The sequence below is a fragment of the Mirounga angustirostris genome, unplaced genomic scaffold (assembly GCF_029215605.1).
Source record: "Mirounga angustirostris isolate CCGP_5_RB_7025 unplaced genomic scaffold, mMirAng1.0.hap1 SCAF_10, whole genome shotgun sequence".
Classification (NCBI taxonomy): Eukaryota; Metazoa; Chordata; class Mammalia; order Carnivora; family Phocidae; genus Mirounga; species Mirounga angustirostris.
Genome location: NW_026991718.1, coordinates 125,365,034 through 125,377,623, shown reverse-complemented (window position 1 = coordinate 125,377,623; position 12,590 = coordinate 125,365,034). Strand labels below are relative to the sequence as shown.

Here is a 12,590-nt window from a genome sequence, read left to right as displayed (position 1 = left end):
TACAATAAGAAAACTGCCCAATTTTTAAAATGGGCAAAATATTTAAACAGACACTTCATAAAAGAGGGGTTATGTGTGATTAGTAAGAAACTATTAACGGTATCATTAGATATCATGGAAATGCAGGCTGAAATTGAAGAAGTGACAATACCAAATAGGAGCGATTCAAACTTGAACTCTTATCTTGCAGGTGGAATATATAACCACTTCAAAAAACAGTTTCACAGGTTTTTTTATAAAGATAAGCATATACTTGGGGTGCCTGGGTGGCTCAGTTGGTTAAGTGTATGCCTTCGGCTCAGGTCATGATCCCAGGGTCCTAGGATAGAGCCACGCATCAGACTCCCTGTTCAGAGAGGAGTCTGCTTCTCCCTCTGCCCCTCTCCCAGCTCGTGCTCGCTCTTGCTCACTCACTCACTCTTGCGCGCTCTCTCTCTCTCCCTCAAATAAATAAAATCTTAAAAAAAGAACATAAGCATATACTACCTAGAATTTAATTTAAAAATTGAAACAAAAAAAATTTTTTTAATAAAAAGATAAGCAGGGCGCCTGGGTGGCTCAGTCGTTAAGCGTCTGCCTTAGGCTCAGGTCATGATCCCAGGGTCCTGGGATCGAGCCCCACATCGGGCTCCCTACTCGGCAGGAAGCCTGCTTCTCCCTCTCCTACTCCCCCTGCTTGTGTTCCCTCTCTCCTCGTCTCTCTCTCTGTCAAATAAATAAAATCTTTAAAAAAATAAAATAAAAAGATAAGCATACATTTAACATAAGACCCTGCAATTGCACTCCTGGGTATTTATTCAAGAGGGGAAAATCTACACAGTGACTGTACTGTACCTGAATGTTCAGAACAGCTTTGTCCATCATAGTAGCCAAAAATGAGAAACTAGTCACAAAATGGAATACTACTCAGCAATAAAAAGAAATTACTGATACATGCGATAATGCAGATACATCTAAAAAATATATTATGCTGAGTTAAAAGAACTTTTGCAGTGTGACTGTGGTTAAAAACAACAGTCACTCTCATACATTGCTGTTGGGAATCCAAAATGGTGTAATCCTTATGGAATGTGATTTGACAATATCTAACAAAAACTACATACACATTTACCCTTCAACCCAGTAGTCTCACTTCCAGGAACTTATCCTGAAGGTACACTCCCAAAATGTAAAAATATATATTCACAAGGTTATTCACTGCAGCATTATTTTAATTGCAAAATACTGGAAACAACCTAAATAATACCTATACATAGGCTACTGCTTGAGTAAACTATGGTATATGCACATAATGGAAACTATGTAAAAAATAAATGAGAAAGGGGCTGGGGGAACAGCAAGGTTGGTTACCTATGTGAAATGGGGGAAATGGGATGGAAAGGATACAGAAGGGAAGTGTATCTTTTGTATATTTTAACTTTTGAAAATATCCTTGTTTTCTACAAATTCAAAAATAAAACCAATCAGAATAAGGAGCATTAAAAAAACTGGGAGCACCTGGGTAGCTCAGTCAGTTAAGCGACTGACTCTTGATTTTGGCTCAGGTCATGATCTCAAGATCTTGAGTTCAAGCCCCACGTTGGGGCTCCCAGCTCCCATCATGGAGCCCACTTTAAAAAACGTGGGGTGCACATGGGTGGGTCATTCAATTAAGCATCCGACTCTTGGTTTCAGCTCAGGTCATGATCTCAGGGTCAAAAGATTAAACTGCACACCACGCTCCATGCTATATGCTCAGTGGGGAATTGGCTTGTGATTCTCTTCCTCTCCCTCTCCCTCTGCTCCTCCCCCTGCCGCTCTGGCTGCCCCTTCCCTCTTCCCCACACGGGCCTGTGCACTAGGGCGCTCTCGCTCTCTCTCTCTCTCAAAAATAAATAAATAAATCTTTAAAAAATCTTTAAAAAAAACTGAAAAACAAAGGAACCTAATTACATTTCAAATGAATACAGAAAGTTGGAGTGAAAAGTGAAAAGTGCAGAGGAAAGGGAAAGCAAGAAAGGAAGGGGAGGTTGATTCAAGTAATTTAAGAATACAATATTTATTTATTCATTCTCAGTCTTGGGCAGGATGGTTTTAAGTTCTTCACTTGGGCAGTGAAGAACTACATATAAATTCTCCACTTTAATTAAGTTTGTTTACTGTGGTGAAATGGGCAAAATGACTCTGAAATTATTTGAGATGTATGATAGAGTATATGAGTAAGTGCACTGACAATGTTGGGAGCCAAGTTTTCTCACAACATAAAAAGGGATGTAAAAATATGAAATGGTAAGTGCAGAGAAAGAGCCCTGTAGACAGGGAGTGAAGCTGGACATACTGATATAAACTCATGATTTCTAAACTATGTATATGCATGTTGCTATGAATGTGCTTATGTACAAGTATGTTGGTGTATGCACATATGTGTGTATAAGCATGCATATTTTACTAGCTCTATCCACTGAAAGGGTCAACCCACGAGCAATGAGGACACCTTCCCCCATCCCCGCAAGATCCTAGTCTCTAACACTTTCCTCCCCATAAGGACAGGGAGACTGATTAAGAGTTCCACTTTCGGGCGCCTGGGTGGCTCAGTTGGTTAAGCGACTGCCTTCGGCTCAGGTCATGATCCTGGAGTCCCTGGATCGAGTCTCACATCGGGCTCCCTGCTCGTCAGGGAGCCTGCTTCTCCCTCTGACCCTCCCCCCTCTCATGTGCTCTCTCTCTCTCTCTCTCATTCTCTCTGGCTCAAATAAATAAAATCTTTAAAAAAAAAAAAAAAGAGTTCCACTTTCTATCGCTTAAGTATTTATTTAAAAAAAAAAAGAGTTCTACTTTCTAAACCTAGGACAACTGAAGCATCAAAATAATTAGGTAATGAATTTATCAATTGAAAAACCTAGTAATTCATGAGTCCAAACTGACAGACAGGGCCCTTGATTACAGAACAATGTCAAGGGCTGACTCATAAAGGGAATCAGAAAATAACCATTTTGGAACCAACACAGTGAAAAATAAGATCAAATAAAAATCATCAACGAATGTTAAATCTAGGGCAAATTGTGATGAGAACCATGGTATTTGCATTATCTCCCCACAAAATGCTTGTTGCATGGAAGGAAAATAAACTATACAGTGGAGAAATCTGGCAACATCTTGGCCAAAAAATCAATATTAACATCACAAGAAGGGACAGAAGAAATCATGTGTCTCCAGAAGTTGTGCATCTTTCTCAGGATGTCACATCACCTATACAATATTCCAGCCAAGAATGCATAACCTCAATCTAATCACAAGGAAACTTCAGAGAAATATAAAATGAAGAACAGTCTATTAAAAGGGGGGAAGGGCTGTGTTCTTTAAAAATGTCAATACCATAAAAGACAAAGGCTATGGAAATATTCCAGGAAAAAGGAGGCTAAAGAGAAATAAATACAGTAAATGCAGTACCCGACCCTAGACTGGATTCTGTACAGGAAGCAAAGGAAATGCTGTTAACAGACTTTATTAGGTCAACCAACCAAACTGGAAGACAGACCATACATTTGTGTCAGTGTCCATTTATGAAGTTGGTAACTGTACAATAGTTATATAAGAGAATGACCCTATTCTTAGGGAATACGAAGTATTAGAAGAAAGAAGCTCAACAAATGTAACTTACCCTCAAATAGTTCAGAAAAGAACTATGCATGCATTTAGAGAGAGGGAAGGAAAGAGTGAGAGCACACACAGATGCAAACGATAAACAAGTGGGTAAATCTGGCTAAAGGATTATCTAGATGTTCTTTATACTCTATTTTTGTCAATTTCATAAATTGGAAATGACTTCCAAATAAAGAGGTTTTTTTTAATAAATAGCATGGAGATAGTTCTCTACTATGTTCAGAATATAATGGGTATATACCATAATTAATTGAAGGATTTTACAGGGAAACAGCAAGAGCTGAGACCAGAGGTTTAGAGAGATTCCCAGATAAAGGACTGTTTCAAATGTCAGAGAAGGGAGTTTGTACTTTTTTTCTGTAAGCCAGGGAATAGAAACTCAGAGCAAAACAGAGGCAATTAAAGGGACATACTTAAGGAAATTTTCTAAGCAAAATTTCAAGTGCTAGAAACAGTAGATAAGAGAGAGTAAAGGGACATTTGAACAAATACAAGATCTTGGCCTAGGAAGTAAGATGTTAGCAGAAAGTGGTACAAATACAGGAGACATGAAAACAGAAAACCAGATAAGGTCTGTTTACTAAATTGCTAATATATCAAAGGGGCGGGGCGGGGGGGCAGGGGCGCGGTTCAAAGATGACTCAGATTTCAAGCCGAGCTAACCAAAAGAATGACAGTATTATTATTAACAAAAAGAAATTTAAGCAAAGCATAACTGCTTTCTTGGCTATCAGACAACTTTTTCTATTCTCATTTCTCCTACCCTGGTGCTAGATGAGATGTTATATGCCAGCACAAGCAATCTGGGGAAACTAGTCTTCACAGGGTGAAATAGTTTTAAAAATAAGTGGGATTCAGATTTTGAATAAACCCCATTAAAGTATTCACACTAAGGGAAAAGGGGTAGGAGGGTAGTATCTCATATTAAACTGTAACACATAGTTCCCTTCTTCCCCCAAAAAGTTATGTTTGTATATATACACATATATATGAATATACATATATACCCACTTATTTCAAGACCAGTCATTCAATTAATGCTATCATTAAAGAAAAAAACACGAGGGTGTCTGGGTGGCTCAGTCGGTTAAGCATCCGATTCTTAGTTTCGGCTCAGATCATGATCTCAGGGTCACGGGACGGAGCCCCACTTCGGGCTCTGCGCTTAGTGGGCAGTCTGCTTGAAGAGTCTCTTCCTCTGCCCCTCCCTCCACTCTCTCTCTCAAATAAATAAATAAAACTAAAAAAAAAGAGAGAGAGAAACATGAAATATGACACAAGTTTAAGATTAAATCATAAAAGGAAAGGTCAGGATCTTCAGAGGGCGTAGACAGAAAATCACAAAGGATGAAATCAAAGTAAAAGTGAATTACCTGGCTAACCAGTCAAATGACGTTCAAGTAGGAGCTTATTTTTATTGGTCTGTGACTCCACTGTTCAGCAAGTATTTTGATCCTGAAAACAAACAAAAAAGGGGGGAATGGTATTGAATTTTATTGCCCTTTCTTTTTAATATAAGTAGTAGTATTAGTCACACACAAGTCAATCTTCCCCATCATTCCCTTCTCTGGACATATGAAACAAGCAAAAACAAAACATGCTATATCAAGTACAAGGCCTTTTCCTAGGAATTTGAGATGATGCCTTATTTTGCCATATAATACTGTTTCTGCTTAAAAGTCAGGTATAGCATATACAATATACCCTGTCACAGTTTATAAACATGGATAATGAAAAACAGGGGTTGAGGAAACCAACTCCAAGTCCTGAAAAGTAATCAAACCAGATCAGTAATGTGAATTGGGGGTGTCCCCACCTGTCCAAAAGGAATGCTCAACAAATAACAATTAAAAACAATATTGAGGGGCGCCTGGGTGGCTCAGTCGTTAAGTGTCTGCCTTTGGCTCGGGTCATGATCCCAGGGTCCTGGGATCGAGCCTAACCTCGGGCTCCCTTGCTCGGCGGGAAGCCTGCTTCTCCCTCTCCCACTCCCCCTGCTTGTGTTCCTTCTCTCGTCGTGTCTCTCTCTGTCAAATAAATAAATAAAATCTTTTAAAAAAATAAAATAAAAAACAATATTGAGGGGCGCCTGGGTGACTCAAGTCGGTTCTGCATCTGCCTTCGTTTCAGGTCGTGATCTCAGGGTCTTAGGATGGAGCCCTGCATCAGGTTCCCTGCTCAGTGGGGAGTCTGCCTCTCCCTCTCCCTCTGCCCCTCCCGCTCCACTCTCTCACTCTCTCTCAAATAAAATCTTTAAAATATATATATATCAATATCGTGGCAGAAGCTAATGCTTAAATAAGCGAGTCCAAAAAGATAAATATCTACCAGATGGATGGGTGGATGGATAAAGCAAGCAAGGAAGGAAGAAGAAAAGGAAAAGAGAAGGGAAAAAAAGCCATGGATGTTTTCCTCCCCTCTAGAAAAGACTGCACTTGGGTCATCAACAAGAAATATTTTTAGGGGCGCCTGGGTGGCTCAGTCGGTTAAGTGTCTGCCTTCAGCTCAGGTCATGATCCCAAGGTCCTGGGATGGAGCTCCGCATCAGGCTCCTTGCTCATCAGGGAGCCTGCTTCTCCCTCTCACTCTGCCTGCCGCTCCCCCTGCTTCTGCTCTCTGTCAAATAAATAAATAAAATCTTTAAATAATACAGAAAAAGAAAGGAAATGTTTTTAAGTGGGAGAGGAAAATGAAAGGCAGTTCTTCAAAAATAATCTGCAATAAAATACATGAACATATAAACAGCTTTCTTGCACTGGAGGAAGCAGCCTCTAGTACAGCAAGAAAGTGAGCCAATAAAACATTCACCTTCACCTTACAAACTTCCAAATATAACAATAAAGCAACAATCTGACTACCAATAATTCTAGTGGTGTATATATATGAAGACAACAGCCATAACTATACCCTAAAGTTCATGCTGGAATTAGCAAGTCTGTTGGGAGGGGGTACAAGAAAAAGCAATATATTTACAAGTTCTGTATCATAGCCATAGCCAATCCGCATGGAGTATATAGGATCAACCAATCACAATCTAGCTGCATCATGTGAAGGGTCTGTTGCACATGCGAAACCCAATTTAAAGGTGAGAAAATTGAGGGGTAGCAAGGAAGCTCATCATATGTGGTTCAAAAAAGGATAGGAGGAAAATCCAGGTAGTGTATAAATGCCATGCAATTAAAGTATAAAAAAGAGCTATTATATCTACTAACATATCTATTTCTAATTACAGTATAGTCTCTAGCTTATAATTGAGATGTCAAAAGGAAGCGGATTCTTGGAATATATCTTCTAATCCACAATAATATGACTACTTGTTAGCATATGGTTTAAGAGCAGAAGCTCGGGGCGCCTGGGTGGTTCAGTCGGTTAGGCGACTGCCTTCAGCTCAGGTCATGATCCTGGAGTCCCGGGATCGAGTCCCGCATCGGGCTCCCTGCTCGGCAGGGGGTCTGCTTCTCCCTCTGACCCTCCCTCCTCTCATGTGCTTTCTCTCATTCTCTCTCTCAAATAAATAAATAAAATCTTTAAAAAAAATAAAAAAAGAGCAGAAGCTCTGGAGTCCACCAGATCTAGACTCAACTCCCAGCTTTCACCTACTAACTAGGTACCCAACTTAAAGACTTCTTTGAGCCTTAGATTTATGATCATAAAACGGGGATCAATCCTCTCAAGGTTCTTGCGAAGATTAAGTGAAAATGCTTAAATTACTTATCAGTACCTGATACATAAATACTCAATAAATTAAGGGACCTCTGGGTGGCTCAGCCAGTTAAGCGTCTGCCTTCAGCTCAGGGTGATCCCAGGGTCCTGGAATAGAGCCCCACATCTGGCTACCAGCTCAGTGGGGAGCCTGCCTCTCCCTCTTCTCCCTGCTTGAGCTCTCTCTCAAATAAATAAAATCTTTTTAAAAATTTGACACCTAACTTAAGAATGTCCAAGTACATTCAAATTCAAATAAAAAATAGGGGGAAAAAAACAATCATTAGTTTTAGTGTTTAAATGAATTCAGTGTTTTATTACTTGAATTTTTATGATATCTAATTTAATTAGAAGAAGGTGAAAGGAAAAGCAGGCAGAACTTCTGTAAAGAAAGCCCAAGGCTTTCTGGCCTAGTTTTAAATCAAGTTTCATTTCAGAAATGGTTCTTTTGTTTTGCTCCTTTTTATGGGGGAAGGACAAAGGTTGTGGGGTAGGGTTAGTACCTACAGAACAAGAGGGGTGGACAGGAAAAGGTATCTGAGTCAGAATGTACCTAGTACCATAAGCAGGAAACAAGTACTGCTGCCTAGTGTGGAAGGTTGACAAGAGAACCTACATTAATACAAGTATTACACTGCTGGTGAGAAATACCCAAAGGTGGGCGCCTGGGTGGCTCAGTCGGTTAAGCGACTGCCTTCGGCTCAGGTCATGATCCTGGAGTCCTGGGATCGAGTCCCGCATCGGGCTCCCTGCTCGGCAGGGAGTCTGCTTCTCCCTCTGACCCTCCTCCCTCTCATGCTCTCTCTATCTCATTCTCTCTGTCTCAAATAAAAAAAAAAAAAATCTTTAAAAAAAAAAAAAAAAGAAATACCCAAAGGAGTGCTAACCCAAGCTAATCTGTACCCCATAATCCCCTGGATCCAAAGAAACACCATCTCCAAAATGTCCCCCTCCCAGGAAATGTGCAGTTGGACTACAGTGATCCCCAAAAAGTCATAGATCAATGACTGGCTTGCCTACCAGAACCTTGCAAGGGGTAGATAAGCTAAAAAGTACTATATACCAGGGGTGTCTGGCTGGCTCAGTCAGAAGACCATGCGACTCTTGATCTCGGGGTTGTGAGTTCGAGCCCCATGCTGAGTGTAAAGATAACTAAAAAACAAATAAATAAAACTTTTAAAAATAAATAAATAAAAAGTACTGTGAAGTAGGGGACCTGGAAAACTGCAGTTAAGTTATCTAGAACCAAGATTCTGCAAAGCCAACAGTCCTAGCAGATTTCTTGGGACTTTATTTTTTACTTTTAACAAAAGTAAGCATATTCTTACCCCTTTTCGTAATTTGGACTTTGGTCCATCACACAAACAAAAATCACACTAACAAAAACTAAATAACATGTCCTCAAAATACTAAATATGGGGGGGGATTAATTTTTCTACTAGAATTAATGAAAAATGTGACTGATGGGAGCCACATTATCAAAGCCTGCATCAGTAGAAATCTAATGGGAAAGAAAAAAAAAATCAAACTGAGCTTTGTTAATAGCTAGTCTGAGAAGATGTGCCTCAAGGCCAGAACAAAGAATCAAACTGGGGGAGGGGAACTGACAGAGAAGAAAATCCAAACTATACAATCCTGATGCTTGGAAACAGTAAATGGGCAAAAGAGGCCACTGAAGATCATGAACACGTTTTTCTTCTGCTGTTGAAAATGGAAAGGGAACAAGGACTCTACTATTAATCGTATTAAGCTCACTGTTCCCAGGGAATCCCTCCTCAGTTCCCTAAAAAAAAAAATCATAGGGATGGGGATCACCCTCTTTGGGAAAAGTCGGCTCTTGCCCACTCATCTCCAAAACACTACAGAATAAGTTTACCCATCAATTTCAAGGTAAGGGTTACATAAAATTGGTGTAAATGAAACATTATTTTGCAATTCAGATTTATCAAATATATAGGTGCTGTTTTTTGGGGGTTTTTTCCAAAACTGTAACAACAGATTTTACTTGCAACAGTCAACCCCAACAAATCTGTAGCTAAGCTGAAAGGGAAGAACCAAATGTAAGTTAAAAATCATATGAAAATTTAAAACTATTTCTAGAGATGCCACTTTTTTGGAGCTGTGCAAACTTACAGTTTAAAAAAAATTTTAAGAAAAAATTTATTTACTATTAGTCCATTATGTGTTTTAATAAATAGTAAGCAAAAATGTATTTGGTACCCAAGTGTACGTTGGTAATATATTGATGACAAACTTTTTTAAATACCATAATCTTTTTTACAAGGGAGGGCAGGAATTATTTCAAATTACAGCATATACATGTTTAGTAAAGTAAGGACAGGGTTAAAAAAAAACTAACAATGTATTACTACTTATCTCGTGATATATACTAGAAAGGACTAAGCTGATTCATACTAATTTATTCTACATAGTCATTTAATAAATTACAATAAAAGTTTAATTCTATATGGAGTCAACCTAAAAACTTAAATGATGCAGTGAAAACAGAAGCCTTGCTTGCTTTCAGAAAACCTACGTTTTGGAAGTCCAGCTTCTTGAAGGGACCTTGTATGAGACATTTAAATTAACTAAATGCTTCCTGTGTACCTAGGAGATGCCAAGTGTTACACTGGCCTGCAAGAAGTATGAGCAAAATATAGTACCTATCACTAATTAGAAAAGGAGAAGCAGGTATCAATAGGCCAAAATGCAACTCCATTCATTCAGCAAATATGTGATGAGCATCCACTCACTACATGGCACCAGACACCAGCGATACAAGGAAGAACCAGAAGATGAAGATGTAGAGTCCAATGAGAATATTAAAAGAGAGTAGAGAACTACCTTGCCTTTTTCGAAGGACTGATGTGGTCACTGTAAAACAAACCCAAAACCACTTACTTCAGCAGAGAGACAGAGAATTCATGAAATTCAAATGTACAGATAATTTCTACAATTATTTTCCACAGTTATCATAACTAAAATGCCTTTATAATAAAAGACAAAGTAAAGAAGAAAAAAACTTTCATAAAATGTTAGCCATTTGTGTAAAAATCACATGAGACATAGGAAATATTAATGGGATATATAAAGGTTGCTGAAAATGAAAGCTATTTTTAACTCAACATATCCAGGAAACTATGCCATACACTTTGATTACACAACAATACTATCCACTGATGAACAATGGCAGTAATATAACCATTCTGCATTTTTAAAATTACCTTGAGATTAAAGGAAACAACTAAAAAATCCAGTTGGCAGACCAGTTTATTAACAAGCCCCCATATCTTTGGCTAAGCTGTAGTAAGTACTAACATGGTTACTGAAACAGTCATGCAAGCAAGTCACTTGCTGGTGCCTGTTCGGCCTCCCCATCCCCCCCTCCCCCCCCACCACCACCGCACCCCGCCGGCTCTTGGAAAAACTGCATGCAGTGCTGCACGATCACACAAAATAAATACAGGAAAGGGGGTGGGAGGATTGGGGTGGGGAGCTGAGCGAAGCTCTGGGCTCCACCAGTGGAAGGCGTTCCACAAGAACTGCTACAGGGTCAAAAGTTTACAGTGGTTTCCATTTCACCTTTTAGCAGCCAATCAGAAAACAGAGACTGCATGCTGACCCCTCAGGCTGCAAATGAACATTAACTCATTGGCTACCAGGACTGCATGCATTCATTTTCTTGTTAGGATTTCATTTTTCGATTTTTCTTCTCTTTTTTTGAGGGGGTTAGAGAGGGGCAAAGAACATTTTAAGTTCAAGGTGACAATTTTTACTTAAGACCATGTATTTTAAACAGGTATGTGAGGGAAGAAATGATCGAGTAATTATCTTTCTCCTTGAAACCAGTTTCTTTATCCTATAATATCTAACAAACTAATCATTAATGCTAGTATCAAATCAAGACAAAGAGTGAACTTGGGTTAAGGAGAAAGATTTATCTCCAAGAGATTGCAATTCTAAGAACAATTTATAATATCATGAAAGACAATGTTGCTTGTGAAACCAATATTGCACTGTTAACAAACTAGAATTTAAATTAAAAATTTATAAAGAAAAAAAAGATGTTGGTGTGTCTCCAGTGAATGCTTTAAAAATAACTCAGATAGGGGTGCCTGGATGGCTCAGTCGTTAAATGTCTGCCTTCGGCTCAGGTCATGATCCCAGGGTCCTGGGATCCAGCCCTGCACTGGGCTCCCTGCTCCACTTGGGCTCCCTGCTCCGCGGGAAGCCTGCTTCTCGGGAAGCCTGCTTCTCGCTCTCCCACTTCCCCCTGCTTGTGTTCCCTCTCTCGCTGTGTCTCCCTCTGTCAAATAAATAAAATCTTTCAAAATAAATAAATAAATAATAAAAATAACTCAGATAATGAAAACATTTTAAGTTTTATTTACATTCCAATTTTTTATTTGCATAAATTCCTCATCTCTTCTCCAAATCATTAATATAAACATGCAACATACCTGTTCTTTTCATACTCTGCATCTACCAAAATGCAGGTACAGCTCCTAAGGTTTAAGCTTTCTTTTCCCATATTTCACCTTTCCAAACACTTCAGTACCAAGGAGTGATCTTTTCACACAATAAACTCAAGAGTGAACCCTTTGGCAATACACACAAGTGCTCCCTAGTTCATTCGTTCATTCATTTTATGTAAATCTATGAATGCAGTAAACATCACTAAACTAATCCATTAAATAACTGTTTTCGGCATTCAAAATTTAACACTGAACAAGGGTAAAATGAAGATCTGTACCTTTACACACCTTAATTATACTACATTAAAGGACTAAATTTCTTAGAAGCATTACATGATAAAAGTGAAACAGGCAATATTAACAGTTCTATCAAAATGATCAATTAAATCCTAAATAAGCAGATGCGTGAATCAGTAGTTAGCAATACTGCTCATTAATAGAAGGTGGTCGAGTTTTAGCAGTCTTACTTAAATTTAAACTTCTATTTAGAAGCCCCTGTAGGCACTACCACTATCTAAGAAAATGATTTCATGTAAGATACTCATTTTCTTATCCAAACCAGCAAAATTTAGAAACCAGTTATTTCTGAACACCCAAATATAGAATATACAAAAGTGCCAATATATAAAAGTATATAACCAATACAAAAAAGTGCCTTAATATATGACCGCTAGAAGACTTCAAAATTAATCCATATAGTGTATAAAGTTTCCAAAGCAATTTAATGTCAGTTAAGGTAGTAATAAAGAAACTTGATGCTGATACATAGTT

General features: G+C 38.6%; 1 protein-coding gene across 9 annotated transcripts in view; it reads right to left on the bottom strand.

Annotated features, from left to right (window-relative positions):
* Nucleotides 1-12,590, bottom strand: part of NCOA3 (nuclear receptor coactivator 3) — a 131,344-nt gene that overhangs the window by 56,946 nt on the left and 61,808 nt on the right. For 6 of the 9 annotated variants that reach the window (XM_045885905.3, XM_045885904.3, XM_045885908.3 and 3 more), the window contains exon 2: nucleotides 5,016-5,097. The exons of 2 other annotated variants lie outside the window; for them this stretch is intronic. The gene's annotated coding sequence lies outside the window, so the exon portion shown is untranslated. Of the gene's footprint in view, nucleotides 1-4,653; nucleotides 4,883-5,015; nucleotides 5,098-12,590 lie in introns of all 9 variants that reach the window. One more of the 9 variants, XM_064573321.1, reaches the window with a different exon arrangement.